This window comes from Pseudorasbora parva, chromosome 2 (assembly GCF_024679245.1).
Source record: "Pseudorasbora parva isolate DD20220531a chromosome 2, ASM2467924v1, whole genome shotgun sequence".
Lineage (NCBI taxonomy): Eukaryota > Metazoa > Chordata > Actinopteri > Cypriniformes > Gobionidae > Pseudorasbora > Pseudorasbora parva.
Window position 1 is genome coordinate 41,984,042 of NC_090173.1, and position 24,626 is coordinate 42,008,667.

A 24,626-nucleotide genomic window follows, 5' to 3' on the forward strand; every position below is an offset into this window, starting at 1 on the left:
ACGGCCGGAAATCTCCCTGATTTTCGACAATTAACGTCAGTTTACAGCCTGTGAACGTCGCGTTCGTCTGTGCCACATATTGACGGAAACGAACCATGACGTATGTGGAGCTTGCGGAGGCATGCTGGCGCCGGCGCTAATGGCTCTAATTAGCATATGAATAGCAGCTCTGGGCGGTGCCTTGCCGGAATGGCTTGAATTTCCTCACTCAGTATTGGTTGAAACTACTACATTGAAACAAGAAATATCACTCGTGATTGGTTGGCAGATCTGTTACTATTGGTCAACCTGGGTAATAAATTAATAAATTTAAACCCCCAAATTATAATAATTTAACACAAATATATATATATATATATATATATATATATATATATATAAAATTATGATTTGCATATTATTTTTTAATTGTATATATTCATATTCATGTGATATGCTATTATGTTTTATATTCATGTCCTTGTTATCCTATGGACTACGCTATTATAACCATCAAGGACATTCATTTATTGAGGAAAGGAAAATATGCCAGGGACGTGCAGTTTATTCACAGAAAGAGCTTTATTAGAACAAACACACAACCAAATGCAAAACGTGTGAGATCTGCCCACACAACAATAGGAAGCTCACGAGAAGCCCAAAATCCTACAGCACCATGAAGTCTCTGTTTTCCGCTTCAGAGCTGTAGGTAACTAGCGCCATTCTGTCTGATTTAAGTCCATTTTTCAGACGTCTGTCGTGCGTTGCCCTGTTCTTTGGAATCGCCTCTAATCTCGATTGCAGCGTGGCACAGAGCTCGGCGAGCTCCTGGCTGGTCGAACAGTCCATCCAGACACCGCGCGAACGATGCCGTCTTCCTCATCAGACATCAGGTCTATGGTAGCGCACTTCCAAAGGCCCACCTCATCCTCAGCTAACACACTCTTTCTTGCTTGTAGCAGCTGTAAAAACAAACAATAAAGACAATCAGTATTGCGCGATGTACTGCGTAAAATGCACCTGAAAAATAGCCACACTGACCAAAAACGGATCTAATCTAATAAATCTTACCCTCTTTCTTCTCAATCGACTCCGAGCTGAACTCTTCACAGCTTCTGCTTGCGATGCAAGAACTGGATGTTTGTACCTGAAGCTCCTGCGTACTGTCTCTATGTCTTACATGCAGCTGGAAAACAATTAAATGAGTGTTATGACGAAGTTGTGAAGACGGCGTACTGCTTCCTGTAAAATGACCAGAAAAAGAAAACACTTTTATAAAGCAACTTACATTTGTTCTTTTACAAGGCTAATTTCAGCTTGTGCTACTTAAAAAGCTTTGCTTTAGGTTACTTTAGCTTAGATAACAGTCTTACCGCAATCTTAGGACTGGTCTTCTCTTAGGCACTCGTCTTCTCTTCTTAAAGTTAGTATCTTCCACACAGTTTTTCGACTCCAAAGCAAGCAACCTATCATCTATGGACAGCAACCTGGAGATTACTAAAGTTAACTGCTCGTTAAAATCGGCAGCAAACTGAGCAAGCTGACGAGATAGCACACTGATTGCATTCAGCTGTTTCTTCCCGCCGGTGTTACGGATCAACTGGGGATCATGTTATCTGGGGACGGGCGCGTGCACGCAGCTAGTTTTACCTGGATTTACAGCAGATGTTAGACGAGGACAGATTCGTCACAGCGGATTTTCCACTGAACAGATTTAAAACGCTTTCCACATTATTGGTAAATGTTTGCATAATATCAGGCTCTGTTTTCCTCTGTCGCTGCTTTGCTGTATGTTTCAAACGCAGTTTAAGGGAATTTTTAATGTGGTTTCATTTCACAACACAGACCACGCCCACATTTTGTTACATTCTTTTCGATGAAAGTCGTATCCAATGACAATTACATTCAATAAATTACATTGTGTCGTATTAGTATCGGAATTTTTATTTTATTTTTAACAACTATTGTTTTTGTAATTTGCTTAGGGTATTTTTTAAAAGATATATATATATATATATCCTAACTAAAATAACTCAAAGCCTGTCATATTACCTTTCTCATATTAGCCTATTATATTCTATTATAATCTATTATATTGCCCACCCCTTGCCCACCTGCACATCCCAGCTGATATACAAGATTTGGGGGGTCATTCTGCATTTGAAAGTTTGAAAGGGTTTTAAATCTTCTAAATAAAGTAAAATGATTCAAAATCAAGTAATTTATATATGCCAAAGTCAACTTTAAACATATACAATGTAATTTCCAAACAGCAAAATTGTGGCCAGTGAAAATGCTGAGTGGCTAGTAACTTTGGAAAACCACTAGCCACGGTGGCCGGTGAGCAAAAATATATATACACACACACACACACATGTATATATATATATATATATATATATATATATATATATATATATATATATATATATATATATATATATATATATATATATATATATATGTAGTGCCCTTAAAATTAATTTGCGTTAACACGTTAATTTTGACAGGCAATGATATATGATATATAAAGTTTGCTGATGTATGACGCCGCTTATTAACAGGAGACCGCAATGATTGGTAAAAGTTGCGGTGATTGGACAAAATTGCGAGTCGCACTGAATTCACGGGGACTGATTGCAAATGACACAATAAATAATCTAGAATACTTTCATCAAATATATAAATTCAAGCTTAAGTTTAAGATTTTACAATTAGGCTATACTGAGCCTGATCTATCTAAGAGATTTTTTTTAGAAGGAAGTTAATACCTTTTAGAAAAATGTCACATGGGTTAAAACTCCTGCTACCCTGATTTGCATTTGTATAGCTCACAGCATGTTCATTTACATGTTAAAGCCTCCCCTGGAGTTAAGGGAAGGGGGGTCTTGGGGGGGACAACTGCCAAGCAAGGCCCACGTCAATTTCTGACAATTCACGGCAGTTTTCGGTGTCGCCTGCAAACTGCCGTGTACAGTCGTAAACCTGATCTTCCACGACAATCTACAGTGCCGCTTACTGACGAAAATCCCACTTTTCATGCAGTGTATAATAGTCAGCTATTTCATCTATTCACATGGTATCTCTAGCTTCAAAGACAAAAATCTCTTAGACAAAAATAATAGCTTTTCTGGTTCTCTGTTAATTATAGAAGCTCTGCAGCCTCAGCATCTTCACATATGCAAGTCCAATTGCCAGCGGATCAGAGAAATTCTTTCCTCCACTTTACCCTCGAAAGATTTTCAATGGCTCTTTTCTTCATCCATAATGTATAGTAAGTTGCTCAGTGTTCAGATGCAGGTTATCACTACATCATGATCACAGTACACTTAATGCACAATATCACTTCATAAATAATATAGTTTGAAGCATAAAAGCAGGCTCAAGAATATAAACAACTATTTCTCCTACATATGGAGATATTGCATATTGCAGGAGACACATACTAAACGCCCCTTTGGCTCTCCTTTAGTAAAATACAGTGATGTGCAGAACTAGTTATTGCTTTTTGTGCAGGGCCCAGACAACCAAATATAAACAGCAGCTAGCGTTGCCGTCAAATGTTACAAAGGCTGATACATGACATGTTTTAGCAAATAAGAGTCTTGCTAAACCAGGTACACTACATGACAAACCTGGAAATCCTCTCTGCGCTCACTCACTGTAAAATATCAGGGGTGTTAGCTGTTGCAGCAAACACAGTGCCGTTTTTGCAGTATTCAAACATATCAGATCTCACACTTGAGCAGGCAGCTGAGAAAGGCAAAAATGGCAGTAATTTCTCTCCACTACTTTCAATCACATCTGGCAATATGGAGTAATTAGTCATTTGCATTGGGTTGTTAAAGCTGCAGTCTGATGTTAGAGTATGTTTGACCTTTTTTGTCCACATCTCTGTTTGAACCCTGACATTGTAGTTATTTGAGGAGTTATCTTCTTTACGTTGGTTGTGCATTGGCATGGCTCCTCAGGGTGGAAGAATTGTTTTGAGGTGTATGTGTGGGTTGTCCATCAACACACCAGTTGTCAACGATGGCTGTAATTTTGAACTTTCTGAATTACAAGTTTTATTACATTCCAGCTGCTGTAAGAAGGATGCAAATGATCCGCCACCTTTTAATTAATTAATTATGTGAATTGATGCAATTTAATTCACAGAAATTCAATTCGGCCAACTGAAAAATTTTGATGTGATCAGTCACTGTACTGTCCACATACTAGACCTTGTTTACTCAGAAAACCCAAGTTAAGATTAATTGATTAGTTTGAGTGTCATTTTGTCAAAAAAGACAAAAAACAAACAAACAAAAACTCACCATTACCATGATCAGTGTTACTGTAGATTCAAAAATATATTTGAAATTGAAATATTTGAAATTGAACAAAGTAATTTGCTTTACTATTTTCAACCACCATCTTTCTAACCAGAATGACGATTTGGAATTCCTTAAGACAAAGAGATGCTGAAGCCCTGTAGGTCAAAATGTGTCGCACCTTTAGTACATTGGGGGAAGTTGTAACTGGCTGACTGATTTGTTTGAATGTCTAATGTTTCGGTTTAGTCACATGGTCAAGAAAAGGATAAAATAAAATTGTAATGGTTTTAGACATGCTTCATGTCTTTTATTTACAGGTTTTCACAATCATGTTTCCTGGTTCCCTTTATTAAGGGAACTCGCATTGCGTCGTTGAGTGACAACACTCTGGGAACGCCCCCAGTGTTACGCGACTGAAGCATGAATGAAATCTATCCAACTCTGATTGGTGCTGATACTAGCCCAGTCGTGAGAGATGGTGTTACGGCATCAAGATGTCGCCCTGTCTCACATAAGGTGCTTGGGGCTGAACACGGAGCGTGTTGACGCCTCCCTAGAGGACTACGTTTCTCGGAGTCTTATCGGATTCGACTACGATGTAGAGTCCCAACCTGGGACCTGGCAGTGGTGCTCGAAGGGCTGACTGAGGTCCCCTTTGAGCCGCTGGAGTCGGCCGAGGCAAGGAACCTGACCCTCAAGGTGGCCTTTCTCCTTGCTATCACCTCTCTGAGGAGATAGGGGGATCTCCAGGCCTTGGCTGTCACGCTAACCTGCCTGGAGTTTCCCCCTGGCAGAGTGAAGGCCATCTTACATCCTAGGCAGGGCTATGTGCCAAAGGTGTCATCTAATGTGGCACAGTCAGTGGTTCTTCTGGCCTTCCAATCCTCCACCTCACATGACCACGGAAGAGGGAAGACTTCACCTGCTCTGCCAGTCAGAGCTTTAAGAGTTTATTGGAGAGGTCTTCCAGTGGGGGAAGTCAGACCAGTTTTTGGAATGCTTTGGCTCACCCAGGAAAGGGCTGCCTGCATCAAAACAGACAATCAGCAATTGGATTGTCCAGGCTATAGCCATTGCTTATCAGGTGCACAATTTGCCTTCACCGATGGCTGTGAGGGCCACCTCCTCGGTGGCCTTGCTTTCTGGCGTCTTGCTTCAGGAGATTTGAGATGTGGCTGAGTGGGCCACCCCACACACCTTCATACGTTTTAACAGTCTGCAACTCTCGGCGATGCCTGGTGCCCGAGTGCTCGTGTCCTAAGTGTGCCTGGTCTCCCAGCTTCACACTAGGACGATACTGAAATTATTGAAACTCTAATCTCGGATCATTTTCCCATTGTTTTTAAACTGGACTCTCCCTCAATTCCTCCCCAAATCAGAAAAGACTTAAGTAGAGGTTTATAGGTTTATACCCCCTCTTTTACTGAGGACTTCACTCGATGTTACAAGGAATCCTGTTCTACACCTGCAATTGAATCCTACTTGTCTGTCCTTGATGCTGAAGAACACTTTTCTACTTTAAGCAGTGCTTGAACTGAGATATTAGACTCTATTGCACCTTAACCAAAATCCAAATCTGAGCCCTGGATCAATCAAGATATCCGCTCATTGAGGAAAGAATGTAGAAAAGCGGAGAGATTTTGGAAAAACAATAAACTTCAGGTGTCTTATGACATTTTTAAAGACTATTTAACCAGATACCAGAATGCAGTAAAGAGGGCTAAAAATGCCTATTTTTCAAATCTCATCGAGAAACATCATCACACTCCAAAAATACTATTTTCTGTTATAAACTCTGTATTGAATCCTCCTGTTAACAACTTTCATAATCCATCTATTGCTCTGTGTGATGATTTCATGTCTTATTTTGAGGTCAAAGTCGTAACTTTGAGAGCCCAAATTGAGGTTACAAATAGTAAACACCTGATAACTGCTGCTCCACCTTACAGCTGGTCAACATTTGGTCCTATTTCCCTGGAAACAGTTAAAGAAATTGTAGCAAATTTAAAACCATCTCCTTCTTCTTATGATTTTATTCACCCACGATATTTTAAGTTAATATTTGATGTAATAGGTCCAGAGCTGGTCACATTTTTAAATAAATGCTTAAAATCTGGAGAAATCCCTAATAGTTTAAAAACAGCTACGGTAACTCCTATTTTAAAAAAAAAACCTAATCTTGAGTCTTCTATCCTATCAAATTACCGTCCAATTTCTGTGTTGCCTTTTCTCTCTAAACTAGTGGAAAAGATTGTGCTTAGTCAACTTCAGTCTTATATAGATGATAATCACATATACGAGATTTTTCAATCAGGCTTTAAAGCATTACATAGTACTGAGACAGCTCTAGTAAAAGTTCTTAATGATGTTTTAATGGCTACAGACTTGGGTGATTCTGTGATTTTGGTTATGTTAGATTTATCTTCAGCTTTTGATACCATAGATCATGAAACTCTCCTCTCTCGATTAGAACATTTTGTTGGTTTAGGTGGTGAAGTCCTACACTAGTGCAAATTCTTTTTGACAAATCGCAGGTTCATTGCTAAAATCGGTAGTTTCTCTTCAGCTCTGGGGCATGTAACCTGTGGAGTTCCTCAGGGCTAGATTTGATCTCCTATGCTCTTTTCCCTATAGCTTCTTCCTTTGGGTTCTATTTTTAGGAAGTATGATGTATCATTTCATTGTTACGCAGATGATCTGCAAATTTATCTGCCTGTGTCTAAGAAAAACTCCGTAAACACCTTAAATACCCTGTACGCCTGTTTAAATGAGATAAAATCATGGCTCTCTTCTAACTTCCTCTTTTTAAATTCTGATAAAACAGAAATCATGATTTTTGGTCCAATGCCAAAGCACACCCCCACTTTGATCTTCAGCAAATCTGCTCTACTACAGCTACCCATGTTAGAAATCTTGGGGTTACATTCGATACGAATCTGTCATTTGACAAACAAATAAACTCAGTTGTTGGTTCTAGTTTCTTTCATCTCCGTCTTCTTTCAAAAATAAAACCATTTCTTTCTGAGCGTTCCCTTGAAACTGTCATCCATGCCTTTATTACATCACGGCTGGATTACTGTAACTCATTATATTATGGTATCGCAAAGTTTCAAATTTCTCGGCTCCAGTTAGTACAAAACGCCGCAGCCAAAATTCTTAAAGGGCTATAGGAAATTTGATCATGTTACACCTCTTTTAAGATTGTTACATTGGCTGCCTATAGAGTTCCGTATTGAGTTTAAAATTTTGTTACTTGTGTACAAATCTTTAAAAAATGTCGCTCCCCCATATTTATCTACTCAATTTCATTTGTATAGCTCAAATAGGAGCCTTCGATCAAATGATCAATTTCTGCTTCATATTCCAAAAGCCTGTTTAAAGACAAGAGGAAATCGTGCTTTGCCTGTGGCCAGCCCTACTCTCTGGAATAAGTTACCCCTCGAAATTAAATTGGCCTCTACTGTATCGGAATTTAAAATCAGGTTAAAAACCTTTCTTTTTAACTTGGCTTTTAATTGATTTTTTATTTTTTTTATGGCTTTTCGGTTTATATCTGAACTATGATATGATATGATCTTGAATTATGTGATGCTTTATTATTTTGTTTTTATTATATGTTTGACCATGTTCAGCACTTTGGTAGGTTCTACCTTGCTTAAAGCGCTTTATAAATAAAGTAACTTGAACTTGAACTTGAACTTGAACTTGAACTTGACGAGAGTGATCACTGTGTGGCATAGTGGGTAGTTCGTTCCCAGAGTGTCGTCACTCGACGACGCAATGTAAGTTCCCTGGATAAAGGGAATGTCTTGGATTATGACTATATAACCCTTGTTCCCTGAGAGGGAACGAGACATTGCATCTCTTCTCCACACCTATCATGGGCAGAGTGCTCCCTTCATTGCAAATAAGCTAGTGTGTGTGTGGCAGCGTCACTTTGTATCTTCCGGTTATGCCGTCATCTACAACGTCATGACGCAGCACCAATCAGAGTTGGATAGAATTCATTCATGCTTCAGTCGCGTAACGCTTGGGGCATTCACTCGACGACACAGTGTCTCATTCCCTCTCAGGGAACAAGGGTTATAGTCATAACCCCAGACATTTTGTCATGTGTTCCTGTTTGTCACTTGATCCTTGCCACATGCTCCATCGTAATGTGATTTCCTAAGATGTGATCGACATCGGCTGCGGCTAGATACATCCAAAAGGCGAGCAACTTTATGTACTGCTTAATACAGTGTCTTTTGTATGAGAATAAAGTTCAACATATAAATCTACACTATCAAAAAATTGGGGTCTACGTTTTTTATCAGTTTTATTTTGATAATTGGTTTTAGATATTGGTTTTAACCCTTAAATGCATGACTGTTTCACCAAACATTCTTACATAGCGTTAGCGACCCGGATCTATATTGAACATGAATAGACCTCTAACTGTCGCAATAATATATAAAACTACTGATGTTAGAGTAACAGCTACAGAAGAATAAAATAAAACCTATTTCGTTACATTTAACAAAAAAAACAAAAAAAAAAAAATTGTGTACTGTGCTAATTGAAATTTCTTACAGCTCTTACAGGTTGTTGGCCTTGTCTGTTTCGTTGCTTCTATTACTCTCCCCTTTTTTGTAAGTTGCTTTGGATAAAAGCGTCTGCTAAATTATGAAATGTAAATGTAAATGTAAATGTTACCTTTTGGAGCTTGGAAGGGTTCAGTTGAGCAGATGTTTAATACCATCATCATATGTCCTCGTCAGAGCTCGTTTACCAGTGCATTCGGCATCTGACTCATATTCACGATCTCATGCATATTCTCCAACTCATTTTCAAACTCTTCAAAATCAATATTTTGACCACTGACAGCTTCTTGACCACATCCATCATCAAGAGACAGTGACACTAATATTTGATTGTGTTTAGTACTTGCTCGCTGCAGTAAATCACCAAGCCATTTCAAGTTTTGCAGATTATAAGTATTATTGTTTCGTTTTCTGTCTGAGGTAACTATGAGCGAAACGTCAATTCATCACTGCATATCAGACATTACAACCTTGTGGAATAAAGGTGAATTGCACCTTATTTTGTGATTATAGACTCATTTATCATTATGCGAAAAAAAAAAATACAATCGTACACACATCGGGTCGTTAGTGACCCTATACAATTTTGACAAAAAAAAAAACTACAGATTGAATCTGTAAATGAAGCAAAATAACAGAAACAAATATTTGTCCTCAGATGCCATGTCCATAATTTATAGCAAAAAATCTAGCATGAATTCAATCTCAAAATAATTAATTAAAAGCCGTTATTACTCCACCACCTGCGTGACAACATTAACCAACATGGTTGAACGACAGACTTGCGACAATACTGTTTGGGAAAACAGTTGTGACTAGCTACTTGATTTCTTCAACGATGCCTCATACTATGGTAGTTAAGCAGTAAGTTACGTCATTGAGCATGGGAAACACACCCCAGTGTAATAAGTTAACTTTACATTTGCAATTAACCTGCTTTGTTTCCAAATAGTATATTATTTTGCTGGTTTGCAGCTGCACAATAAATCATGCAAAATCCAGAAATTACCTTTAATCATTTTAATCACCTTCTAGGATAGTTAAACTCAGGTTTGTGTATACCTCAGTCCTCATTGAAAACAGCAATTATACATGACATTTTTCTGAAATTTACCAAATGAAAAAAGTAATCATTTTAACAGATAAATAATAATAATATTAATAATAATAATGTTCGGTTCTTGACCAGGAGAGATATGTGGGTGATGATTTGGGGAGAGAAACGAGAGATGCCAAGTACAGTCCAGTGGAAAAATGTATAGAATTTTGTTCATAACATTGAGTGACCAAAACCACAGTGCCAACAACCTACAAAGCAGTGCTTGATCTGTCTAAAAAGCTCGAGCTCCTGCCACAGAAGTCACTAGCCTAGGCTCATTGTGCCTCTACCTACCAACCTCCATACATAAAATGCACTGCCATGTTCAGCTGAAATGAACACTAGAGGTAGTAAAAGATCAATAACTAAACCTTTCCACAGAAATAATAATAAAAATGTAGTTTCAACTAATCATATATCCAAATTTGTCCATGATCACTTCCAAGAACACAGTATAGGCAAATAACTTGCTTGATTACTTGACTTTAGTGTTAATATGCTAACAGTGACACAATACAGTCATATAAAATACACACTTTAAGTATATCAGGTCTCATTTGAACTCTTTGCCGTATATAGGCAGTTTTAGATTTCCTGCCAGAGATGAAGTCCCATTGCGAGTCAAAAGTCCATCCTTTATCAGGAGGTCAACGTGAAGAGAATATACCCCAAGATTTATCCTCCCTAATCCACCCCAACATTTCTCAGCTGTCACCTGTAACCTGACTCAATACCTGTGAGTGATTGGCTCAGACAAGGTCAGTTCTTTTAGATACTGCATCATGGCTCTCTTCAGCACAGCACAGCACGCTGATTTCACAGGAAGCTTCAATCAACTAACAAGAAGGGAGAGATTATCAAACGATGGGCCCTGCTGGGTTTTCCTCTTTGATTGCACTTCGATCTGGCTTCTTACGTTAATCTTAACAGCATATTACAATTTTACAATAAAAATTGTACCTTGTGTGTAAAAAATGATAATGATAATAAAAAAAAAAACCAATTGGTCAGACTGTTTTAATTAGCTAAATGTTCATAAATAAAACATATTGGGGAGACATTTCTAAATAAAGTGATGTTTTTTTTTTTCATACAGTAAGAAATATTGTTTATACAGCATGTAAATTTAAATTTTTAAGGTATTTTTTGGATGCTGAACAATTATAATATGCTTATTAACTCTTCGTTTTGGGTATTAACACTTTAGTTTAGGGTCTAATTCTCACTATTAATTAGTTGCTTATTAGCATGCATATTATTAGGATATTGGCAGATTGTTAATAATAATATATAATATAATATACTTATAAAGCACATATTAATGTCTTATTCTGCATGACCATATTCTTCATCACTTAATCCTACCCATTCCCTAAATTTAACAAAAACCTTACTAACCATTAATAAACAGTAATTAGGAAAAGTCAGAGTTAATATGTAGTTTTATTAAGAATTGGACACTAATCTAAAATGTAACCAACTCTTCCAAAAGAAGAAAAAAATTTCTCTTCAAAAAAAAAAAAAAAAAGTATTGAGTATTAAAGCTAAATGTGCACTAAGTAATATTTTTTGCAGTAAAATATCAATAAAACCACCAGGCTAGTATTATATATTTTGTTCAGTTGATTTCTTACAATAGCCTAAATGTTTCCAACTATTTGTAAATTGTAAGAAAATTGCTATTTTAAACAAGAAGCCAGATCATCTGAGGGACTCACTTGCGTCATATTTGCATTACCCTCGGGTTCTAATTTTGTTTGGCAGAAACACTTAGCAGTGTGCAGCAAGTATCACTTAAATGTATGTGATGCGATAAACAGAGCTGTTTGGGCTATTTCCATTAAATCACAGAAAATAGTGGAAAAAAGGAGTTTGTCTGTGTCATGTTTCCCCCTTTTCCCCCCTATACCCTGCTACCCCTCTCCACCACCCCTTCCCACCACCATATACAGTGATATAAATGCAATATCCCAGTGTCATTAAATTAATTATACATGCTGGAAACAGGCCAAACGTTCTGCAGGGTCCTAGAGCACACAGGGCCTGAGTTACACACTTTCAAAAATTAATTTGTAGGGTTTCCTGTAAAATGACACCAACATTTTGAACCTCTGTATGTGTGTATGGGAGGCTTTTCAATTTGGGTAGGCCAAATCCAGGCAGAAATGGTACAAGAGTAATCTAGTGTAAATACATTACTTTGTGTAAAACAAATGCCAAAGTCATGCCACATATGTTACCACATATGACATCATAGCTCCTCCACAGACGTTAATCAAGTTTTACTAATAGTTCACTAATTTCAGGGACACCTCCAATTGAAAATAAAGAAATGAACCAAATTAAAAAGACTTACCTGCTGATTACTTGAATTGAGAGCTTATTCTTTTAAAATGAAAGACCTTTGTCAGTGGTTAATGTGCTTCAATGACATCGTGGAGGTAAAAAAATAAAACTAATAATAATAATAATTTAGACACTTATGCCAGGGCATTCTCACTTCTAAAAGAAGTGTACTGGTTGCTAGGATACAGGAAAAGTGCGGCCATGGTAAGATGTGAAGTATGTTAAAAAGACATGAATGCCACTACAAAGCCCAAACAGAAAGCACTCTTTCAGGGAATTTTACTGTATGAGTACTGTACTACAGTGCGGACATTGATTTTTCCATCAAATGTAGCAGTGTGACTGGAAATCTAAACAACATGACATCTTATATATTTTTAATGTGAAAGGCTTGCTTTTATGTAAACCTGTCCCTGTAAAAACCTATACTTTTTACGTTTTAATTATACATGCCTCTATTCTAAAACCTACTGCCTAATTATACCGCTGGCTTCTAAGATCGGATCCTAACCATCATAAGTGACCCATCTGGAACACTACATAAACACCCAGTCTATGTAGACACCACACAAATTGTTTTTTTTTATTTTTTATTTATTGAATGGACAATCCTGATTTGATTGATTATAAAATTTTTATATATTATTTAATTCCTAATTTAAACCTGCAGTCCGTAACATTTTGTGCTCCAGCGGTTAATAAACAGAACCGCATGTGTCTTAAGAACATTGCAGATGGAGCTACTCTCTTTTTATTTTTTATGGCGAGTCACTCAGGGACTCACTGTGCTCCTCCGCAGCATTTCAGTCCCAATATAAACAAATAGATTCATGTTGTGCATTCTCATTATATATATTTTTTTTGTAAATCTTGGTCACAAAAAAGGTTACGGACAGCAGCTTTAAGGCTACACTATGTGATATTTTCCCTCATCTAGCGGTGAAAAGGTATATGACGTTATGAGTGAATATTAGTTTCTGTTCCTCTCAATTCCGATTTTGTTTTAAATCCTACAGTGGCCGATTTAGTCCCAGATTAACATGGCTTCCAGTTCGACTTTGTCTGAGTTTTCCTTCAAGTGATGAGGATACTTTAGAAAACTATTATAATTTGCAGTTATTTAATTTGTCAGTTAACATGTAGGTTATGACATCTATGTAAAATGAATAATAGTTTTACTTTTTTTTTTTTTTTTACCATTTCATTGCTAACAACAGCTATCAATATCCCAGACGAATGCAAGCTAATCTTACTAAAATCACTTTTATCAGTGCTATCATTATTCTGTATATTGTACGACATCACTAGGTTTTCATATAGCAGTCTCAAGCAATCCCCCTCTTCACATTCGACACGGTGCCATCGAGTGTTAAACCGCGAAAGGCGAAGCTTGAATTTACGGGTATGTCCCTCTTTGGCTAATGTACTTTCAAGATTGAGGGGTAACAATGGTGACCAGCATTCGAACCCCTCACCCAAATGTATTTTCAATGGGATATAATAAACTTACAAGAATATTTTATTACTTGAAAGAAGTAAATATACATTAATGAGTACATATTTTTGAAAGAACAAAGTGTTTTTAGCTAAGAATAAACAAAAAAAGTTACACAGTATAGCTTTAACAGTTTATTTAAAGATAGCTGTGACAACTGAATAGAAAAATCCAAAAACATAAACAATGTATTTTTCATTACACATTAGCATTGTTATTGATATGTTTTTTTTTCTTTTTCTATGCAGTGCATTCTGGGATTTGCGTCTCCTTGAAAGGATATATTCTATAATTGGTAGCATAATTAATTTGCGTGCTATGATGCCTTAAAATGCTCTCTGTGTCTCTGTAGGCAGCTCAGGTTTTGAAATCTGATTACATCAGTCACCAATGTCATCATGTCCTCTGCTATTTAAAAAAAAAAAAAAACATTTTACTTATGATTGATCATCATTATGTTTAGATGGAGGTCAGTTTATTGACAAAAAAACAGAAAATCCCAGAAAAGGGACAATAATCCCTTTTCTGATTCTGTGGGCAGCAAACCATATTCAGATCTGTTCCACCTCTCATTCATGCGTTTTCCAGCAGCTTCTAAAAGCTGGATGGAAGTCATCACTTGCCTAATTTGTTGCATGGAAATCCGACAAGAAGGATAATGCCATATGGCATCATTTAGAAATGTGCATTGTATAAACTCAAATCATCGCTCATTAGTGTCAGGGAGGTATCTGCAGAAAATTCACAACACTATTTATAGAGAAAAAACAACAACAATAACAACAACAACAACAGACTCCAATGGCTTCATCTAGAAACATCTAAGTCTATATGAGCTGCAAGCTGTATTTTCCTTTCTCTGGAAGAATGAATAGTTTGATCCACCTCTTTACAATCTTTTTTTTTAAAATCAAGTAATCTAAAAGGCCTTTTTTTATATAGCTATTACATGTCATTTTCCACTTGCTTTTGTATCATTAGTTACTTTTACTCCAGACACACAGCTAATTTGCTAGCATGCTCTTTTCAAAGTTGTTATTTGTAGATGTAGACTCTGAAATTAATAAGCAATACAAACCCAAGGATTATACTTCTCTTTCTGTTGAAGGATTTTACGTTTCTCAAACAAGATTCATTAATTCAGCACATTTGCTGTTGCCAACTTTAATTGTAGAAAGTTCTTAAAATTCACAGCCAATAAATCTTATTGTTTTTGTCAGACATTGATCTTTGCTTTTCCCATGATAAAGAGCTACACATCAATGACACATTTTTGTTAAAATATAAAATATCTGTGTAGATGACCAATCTTATTGTCATGTTGGTGGCAGGATCTATGTGCAGCAGTTTTTAATGCAGCACTAGGTGACTTTTGCTCTCGGGGTCCCCCTACATTTGGGAAAAAATATTGTCCTCAACTACTGTCGTAAACTCTGTCATCCTACATCAGGGGATGTGCGTGTTTATTTGTTGACATGACAACCATGATAGCCCTGAACTAGTGATGAGCGGGTCGTCTCATAACCCGCGGACCTCGTATGTCAATTTAATGGTCACGGCTGCGGGTTGTAAAAATATATACAGTGGTGCGGGGCGGGCTAAATAATTGTTTACACTTTATTTTGATAGTCCACATTCTACTAAGTAGAATGTGGACTTCTAAGTTGAATTGCAGTTGCCAATTTACTTACAGTCAGTAGAATGTCTGTTGGGGGACCGACAAAATCAAGTTTTAGTAAATATTAATCAGACAGTCTACTAATACTCTAATTACAGTTAGTTTACATGTAGTTGCAAAGTTACTTATAGTTAGTAGAATTTCTAAAGTGAACTATCAAAATAAAGTGTTACCAAATAATTTAATAAAAGCGGGACCCGCGGGTTGGAAAAAAAGCAGACGAGTCACTAACAGTTACCCTGAACACTGTTCACTTGCAGGCGTTCTGCTTGCGTCGCGTGTGAAATGTCTTCATCCCAGGTACAGTGGCATATATTTCAGCATGTCATATGAATATAATTGCATGGGTTTTATTTTTTTCAAATGCCAAAGGATCACAATGCTCACGTTTACAAGCCAGCGTCATTATAGTAGACTAGTCTATTGGTTACCGTTTTACAGAATCTATACGATACTTCAGTTCAATGTTTGAGTGGTAGGCAATCACCATAACAAGCATGACAGCATCGGTCGGGCACGCCTCCTTCAGCTCACGCCAACGAGCAAACGCTGGTCCAATGTTGATCCTCGTCATGCCTTTAATCACATCACTTTTTCGTTTCCTCTTATTGCTTTCCTTTCCTCCAAGAAAACCGTATTTTTCTGTGTTGCTTCGGACATGACTTTAACATCCGACAAACAAACAATAGTTGCACTCGCACATCCGAATGTAAGGAAGTGTGGGTGGTGGTGGAATTGACATATATGCCGTAAAGCAGTCGAATTTTGTAGTTCTTTTTGTTCTCGGGTTACTACCCGAAACCCGAAGTTTAAAAGTACGTTTAAAAACGATACAGACCACCATCAAGCTATGGCAAACGTGTCATTCAACCTATTGTAAGTCGATGTATCATCACAAGAGTCTTTAATTAATCTTTAAAAGTGTTTAATTTATTACATTTAAAACAACTACCCCCCCCCCCCAAGAGGAGAACAAAGAGGAGAGCAGAACAAAGAATAAATGAAAACAAGCTCTATACATATATCAAGGTTAACACGAGAACGAGATACAACGACAAACAGCTAAACACTGAACACTTATGCATTGTGGCTGTTCATTTACATGACACAGGCAGATTGAGGACCTAGAAATGCACACATTTGGAAATGGGTTTAAATATGCAAGTTTTAGAACATTACACTGTTATTGAGACATTGCACATAATACAACATTTTTTGTTGTTTTCGCAGATACGTCTGAACGTCAATCATTTTGACAATGTTGTTGTCTGTACACAAAAGAAAAACATTCCCATTTTTAGTACACCATTGTTGTGTAAACATACCCAAAAGGAATAAACGATATACAAATAAAAGTCCTGCTCAAACAAAGACATAATGAGGCCTAACGTTACACTTATACATATGAACTTGAATTACTATAAAGACAGCTGCAAAAACAGTTGACATGTTCCACGAATAGGGTACAAATAAGGTCTGAAACTAAAATAATCAGTGAAAGAAGATGGTTTACCTTCAGAATATGTTTATGAAATTCAGGAGGTTAAACTAAATTAATTGTTGTCTGATTTTGTTCTTTTCTAGCAAAAGCATGGAATAAACATTCCAATTAAATAATAAATCAGTCAAATGGGTTAGAGGGTTGCAGATTTTTAGTTTTAAATTTAGTTTTTATTCAGTACAGGCTAGCTAATTTGGGACCAAATGTTGTTTAGTTGTTATTGATGAGCATATTATTATCATATTTACCATATATTAAAGATAATTTCTGTTTTTATTACAGTACCTTTGGTAACACGGTTGAATGGTTGAGCTTGATGAATGCTGTCATCAAAAAAATTATATTACTGAAATGGGGAACATTTTTGGTCCAAGCAAAACACAACATTAACAGCAACAACAACAACTACAACAACAACAAACTACATGCATTTTTAGGATGGTGCATTCAAGGTAGACATTTTGGTCAGGTCACGCATTCCCTTGGAACCATGAGCTATAGGGACTTACATTACTACAGTGTTACAGACACATAATCATTGCAAAAATGCCCATGGAGAACTCTCAGAAAAAAAGAAAAAGAAAAAAAAAACTGAAGTTTTTCAGTTTATTATCTTGCTCTTTCACACTCCTTCATAAGTAATAACATTTGAATGATTTCACAAGTTTCACAAATCAGTTTTCATTTATAATTTATACTATATTAATAATTCATTCAAGGGTTCTGGACAGGCCCTTCCAAAAATTTATACTGATACTGTCAAACCAGAAAGCATAAGAGGGCAAAGAAGATCTTTTTTTTTTTCTTTTTTTTTTTTCTTCAAAAATTGTCCCCAAACATAAACGTGCTCGCCCTGATTTATGCCACTGAAAACTATAATTTGATGTATGTTTATATCAGCGTGTTCTTTTCACAATGTTAAAGGGTCTCTTTTCAAAATTTCCATTCCTCCTAATAATTTGGTCTCTGCGATACACTAGGATAAATCCTCTTCTGCAAATTTGTGATCTCGGAACAATGTTAATTACCAAAGAGAAATCGCGAATGCATTTTTTTTTTTTTGGAAGTTAAAGCTCAAGTGTGCATACTATTAGACATGCTGTATTTGAAAGATTCAGTCCGGAATACCCTCTTTACATAGATTTTTATGGCTGTTGAGAATACTAGAATACTTTTTTTTTGGTGCTGTTTTTGTCATGTTTCCTCACGAAATGGTTGCTACACCATACGGGTATAATAAAGGCAGTTTGCCTAGAAATCTAAACGCATCCTAGCGGCAGCAAATGTAATTTGCAGCCAGGGTTGTCTAGAAACTCTCTGTTGGCTTGCGAGGCTGAAAAAAAAAAAAAACCTCTTGTCAGGCCAATCACATCGTGCATAGAGTCGGTGGGCGGGCTTAACATAATGACGACAGAGTTGTGAAAGTTCTGTGTGAATTCCCTGCTACTTGAAAACAAAGAAGCTGGCGAACAGCGGTCTTTTGATTCGCACTGGGCCGCAAAACTGGTTTTCCTTTGAGAAAAGAACGCCACTGAAGCCATTCTTATTAAATGGCGATGTGTTCAGAGATTTGCTTAGCACATATTTGACTACATCACCTTCTTCGTTGGTTGTGCGCTATCCTATTGCATGCAGAGGGAATTGAAAGACAACCGTTTATTCCGTCCCTCGGATTGAACCCTGCCAATGGTGTGTTCCCAGACCCAACATTGGCAGGTTTCAATGGTGATGTGGGTATGACTTGTCAGACTAAAAGGTATTCCATTATACCTGTGAACAGTTTTTTTTTTCTTCCGATGATTTGTATAAGGGCAAGACTGTAAGTCATTGTTCAATGAGAATATTTCCTTTCACACATTCAAAACTTGCCGTTTCATGATGCAATGTTATTAAACTATTGTATATTTATCAATCATAGTAACACTTTTTGTGGTTAGCCGTGTGATAAAATCCAGCGTGTGCCAATTTTAAGCCTACTTAGAAAACCAAAACACACTCATTTTAGCTCATAAAGTGGGTCAAACATTTTTTGACATATAACACTCAAGTCCAGTTGGCTATAAACAATCCCAGGCTGGATTCAGCTGAACCATTAGAGGGGCTTCAGTCTCTCTGCGTTGGCTTTTGACTGACTGAAAGCACTCTTGGGGAGATTAGCAACATACTGCCAGATTTTTTTTGTGCTGACACTGTGGGCAAAACGCAGGTGCATTCATTATCCTGTAATTACCCCGCTGTTAGTCCTCTGGTATATTATTCATTACATGCATTCTCCACACAGTGAAGTGACAGGGTGGGGAGAGTCCACACTGCAAATGGATGAGCACAGCACAGCACACCGCACTAACTATATCATCCCACACCATCATCATTAATACTTCAGAAAAGGTGAAAAGTAAATCATCACAGTTCAAGGCCAACTGTGAATGACCCATCTTTTTTTCTTTTCCTTTGCTAGAGGAGAAACTGTCCTTTCCTTGTCATTTGTATTTTGTTAAATGGAGAGTTTCCCCTTTAAAGGCAAGCTTAACAATTAAACGGTCTATATAACTCTTTCTGGATGAAAAGGAGTTCTTATTAAATACATGCAAAATTTAGTTTTATGAAACCCCAACTGAAGTCAAATCAGAATTACCTCTTACATCAACAAAGTAGTAAATGAATCACTGTCTTTAACAAATTGGATGAACTGATGATTCACTACAAAATCTTTTAATAATATTTAAATAAAGGTTGTTGATACTTAAAAATGTTCATTGTATTAACTCACATTTTTAATTTCAATGAACTCAAAATTAAAGCAACCAGGTAACTTATTGTTTTAAAAAATTTTTTTACAGAGTATCTGCCCAACTTAAAATGTTGGTGGCTGGTAATAATGTCAGTCACAATATTGACGCACACATAATAGAAGGATTTATTAGAATCTCCATTCTCCTGCTGGAAATTGGTGGGTGTAAGTAAATATGATATGTCAACATAAATAATAATTATATGAGCATTTTATATACAACATAGCATTTAGCGACTAAACGAAGAGGAAAGCGTACTGAAACACTCACGGCACAAGAGTAGTGTTCCCTCATTGAGCAGCATGGAAAACAAGGGACACTAGATCCGCCCAGCCTAAAGGAGAATAAATTGAGGATGTATCGATCCCAACACAAGCCCAGCAAAGAGCAGACACTGCAGCTCAGAGAAGGAGCTCATCAACCACAGAGATGTTACACTACATGCGAGGAAAAGGACATACTTGAAGTAAAGAGATCAAATGGACTCCTTAATGGGGTTGCCTGAAAGTCTTGCACAAGAAAAGACAATGGTGCTTTTAATACGAAGAGGGTAAAATAATGCTGTTTATTATGCAGAAGAATAATGACATTCAGTTTGACCTATCCATTTTGGAAAATCTTTCATGAAATGAGGATTGATCAAGTCATCTTCATTCTAGTAGCACCTGGGTATTTTGCACTTCAGGGCAAACAAAAAAGAGAAGTTAACCATCATTTTAAATTATTTTTGCAAGTCATACTGCTACGCTGTATCTCAAAAACTCCCTCGATGAAGGAGTGAAGAATCCAGGGAAAACATTTGTTTAAATTCAAGACCAAGAAACTCCAAGTGGAACAGCATCAAACAGCATTTAACTAAGACTGACACCAGAACAAGGAACTAACTAAAACTGAGGGCTTATATACACAGCAAACAAAGGGTAATACAAATGATGACCACCTGAACTCAATATGGAAATCTGTCAGTAACTATGATGACAAACAGGCTGGAAATGGAGGCTGACAGAACTAATCAACAAACTAGAAAACTAACCAAGGGCCCATTCTTCGTACCTCGCTTAATACATCTAAGATGATTTGACAGATCCCAGATTTTTTAATCCTGATAACTGATCTCTGGCCAATTTGGTTCTTCAAACGAATTCGCGGATTGGATTAAAATATCTGGATTAAGTAATCTGAGATCACTACTCGTGCCTGTGTTCCTTGAAGAGGGCAGATGCATTGATACTCGAACGATCAGCAATGCAGTGATTGGCTGGCGTCAAGGCAACGTAATGACATCATATATTTAAAAAAGCCACCTGGCAAAAAAAGGAAGAAAGAAAAACACGAATTCCTGGATCTTTATAAGGAAACAGACAAACGACCAAACCAACATAAGTTAGATAAATTAAATATGCACTGTTTTGATAACCATGATTCCCAATTATTTATATTCACGATTTTATAATATTTGTACACACTTTACATTTTTATTTTAATGTCGTCATTTCATTTTTAATTCAATTGGACTTCAATGTTTAATTTGTGTGACTCTACCAAAGCATTTGATATGTGAGCCTGTGCGCTTTACCTGATTAAAAGGGTTAGGCCCGACAGCTGTGCACGGACTGGGACTGAAAATATGACATTCTTCTTCTAAATAAAAATAACTGTTATTAATAATAATAATAATAATAATAATAATAATAATAATAAGAAGAAGAAGAAGAAGAAGAAGAAGAAGAAGAATCTTACAAATTGTCATGCAAATATTAATGTGAATGAATGGTACTCCACATCACATCATCATCACTATCGTACACCCCAATACACGACGTGATATGAAATTAAATGCTAATTGTTTCAAAACACGTGCTGTAAAATAATGCATTGTGATAGGTAATTTCTCATCCAAACAGCTATTTAAACTGCTGGAGTGCGCTTCTCAACCTCCACACTATTAACAGTACTCGTAATTTAGGTCCATATTTTGCTTTTGTGGGTGCCTTTAATCCCACTCTTTAAACTCCCAAATAAAACAATTTAGTTTTTTTCCACTTTCCTGGTGATGGTCTCAATCTCCACATCGGAGCTTCCGGTTTAGCTTCTTTGTCGTCTTCCGTGTGTCCATGGCGTAAAATGAGGGCGTGGGCGAGGCAGAGACTTGAATATATAGAGGGAATGCATCGACGTCACTTTCCCGCCATAACACGGGGCTGAGGGGCAGAAGAGCAGCTGCGTGACTGGAGTTAATGGAGGAAAACACGAGTAGAGCAAACAATCCTTACAACTTACCAAAGATCCAGTGATCCATGGATAATGATATGCAGCCAGGAATCGTGTTTTCCTGACATTTTTATTTTTCGACATGAATGTTTATAACTGTCATTCATCACATTTTTTGAGTGAACCCTGCATGTATATGCAGATGAGTCAGTGTTTTGAAGCGTGTAGTGGTGGTAATATACTTTATATTCACTAAAAACTGTCACTCATTCAATAAACGCAATCTCACAAAGTTCCGCAGTCAAGCTGGTATACAATGAATCTCTTATTTTCACAATGTCCGCACTTACAGATGATTGACGTGTGTGTTAACTGAACTCAGCACCAGCACAAACACTCGAGCTGTGAGTGATTCCAAATTCAACACCTGTGATTGGCCAATTCCGTTGTAGAAGTCTACAGACATGTCTGTGATTGGCTACATTACTCACCGGGGCGAAAACACGTTGGACATTTAATCATTTGACGAGTGCAAATACAGATACACACTGGATCTTTTGCTAGCTCCATTTCGCTAATAATATGCTATTATTACGAATTCTTACGGAGGATTACAGATCACAGACAAGCAGTTTCACTCTAAAAGCAGAAGCAGCCACAGTTGGCAGTGGTTTGAGTGAGAAAAATCCACGCAATTATCAAGTCAATCTCTAGTCCGGAACAGCGATGTCCATGCGGTCCGTGGACAAGCCTCTCCTACCGCTCCTTTGGTGCCGGGCCTGGTTTTGTGTGTTTTCGCTGCATTCACGCTTATTCTAATGACGATCGGTTTCAGCCGCGGCATTTATCAAGGGCAAGTATTGCGTACACCTGAATTGCAGAGGTGCGAACAACTTCATAAATCAGGCGGTGAGAGGAGTGTAAGCATAATCTTACACCAACATATACGCCCGTTTCAGCGCAAGATAGATAAATGAGGGCGTCATTATTCCATCCCAATTCACAATAAATATCTCAATCCAGTGACTGTCTATATTATATGCACATTTTACACAACATTAAAATATTCTTTTCAAATAAACTTTTATATTTATTATTATTTTAAATTATTATTGCCACATGTTCAGTAATGAGGTCTTGTAATAAAGTAGCAGTGGCTGGGACAGATTTTAAATATCACCTCAGATGCAATCTAATCCTGTTTACATGAAATAAGCTGCTCCCGAGCAGGTTTAAGCTATCGGACCTGTTGCATCAAGTCCAAGATAAGCTTCGAAGAACCAAACAATCCAAGATCGTGCCAAATCCTCAACAATCAAATCCAGCTAAATGAGTTAGCGACGCACGAAGAACGGACCCAAAGACAGAACAGAACAGAAAAACAGGTCAAAAACTCAAAACATGACACATACTTTCATGTGGCCTTTTAAACAAGGGCTTTAGATGGCTGGATGTCTAAAATATGTATATGAGGATATGAAATTATCTTGCATCAACAATTTATCAAGATCAGCAATTTTATAATTTATGCCATTTGGAATATATTGTATATTAAATATAAATGTATAATATCCACCTAAATATTAGTAACCATTTACTTTTAAATTAAGTGAGATATATTTCTAGTCTATTCATATTATAACTCATAAAAATACACATTCAAAAAAGACATTATTTTTTTTTTTTTTAATCTTGCAACTGACCAATATTAAAATATTCTGTGTAAAATCAGTAAAGTCCTTGGCGTGGCACAATTAACCTTTAATTTTAAATGTATGCAGTGTTAACAAGTTTAATGATATGCCTTTAATTTAGATTTAATGGAAGGACTTTATTTTACAGTCCTGTAAATACTATGTACTTATTATAGTAATTAGTTACTGGGTAATAACGAGGTACTAAAACCTACTCCCAAACCTAACCTAACCCCATGTAGTTCCCTTATATTACCCAGTTATTTCTTAGATAAGTACATTATAAAGTGCAACAGATAATTATTGTTCTCGTGAATTAAACTGATTTAGTTATTGTCCTCATAAAACAAATTGGTAAAATCAAAACCCATGGTACAAAAAGCCTGCTTGCATCTGAAGAAGCACACATGTGTAATTTTGTTAAAGATTCAGTGTTCTTTTAGAGCATGCTGACATGTCATTCATGCGTAAGTACCGCAGAAGCTGTGTTGCTCTGATTAGACTCACACCCATTTGCATTTAGCAGTCAGCATTTCATGTTATGCCTTTTGAGAAAATGACAACATGCTGTTTAAAAGTTGGTTTCCTGGTTTAATACTTTAAATATGAAGGTTTGAGAGATGTTTATTACGCTGCGAAGATTGTCAACAGCATGAGTTTAAATGCATTAGTGGACACTGCAATTACACTTATACATCAAATATATATTTGATAAAAATGACAGGAGTGGAATGTATGACATCTTTTCAAAATGTAAGACATTGCTTGACCTCTAATGGGTGCTCAATGCGTTTCGCAACTGATAATAATAATAATAATAATAATACAGTAAAAAAGTAGCCTATATTTCTGCTTATTTGTTCCTACTAGCTGTTGTTAGGCTATTAGTATTAATAGAGCCTTTCTCGCAAGATCATTAGTCATCAGATTTG

General features: G+C 36.8%; 1 long non-coding RNA gene across 1 annotated transcript; it reads right to left on the reverse strand.

Annotated features, from left to right (window-relative positions):
• Positions 1-548: 548 nt before the first annotated feature.
• On the reverse strand, positions 549-1,740 carry LOC137054177 (uncharacterized). Its single transcript, XR_010899962.1, has 3 exons — positions 1,353-1,740; positions 1,051-1,221; positions 549-941 (listed from the first exon to the last, which is right to left on the reverse strand). It is a non-coding gene; the product is annotated as an uncharacterized lncRNA (long non-coding RNA).
• Positions 1,741-24,626: the final 22,886 nt, after the last annotated feature.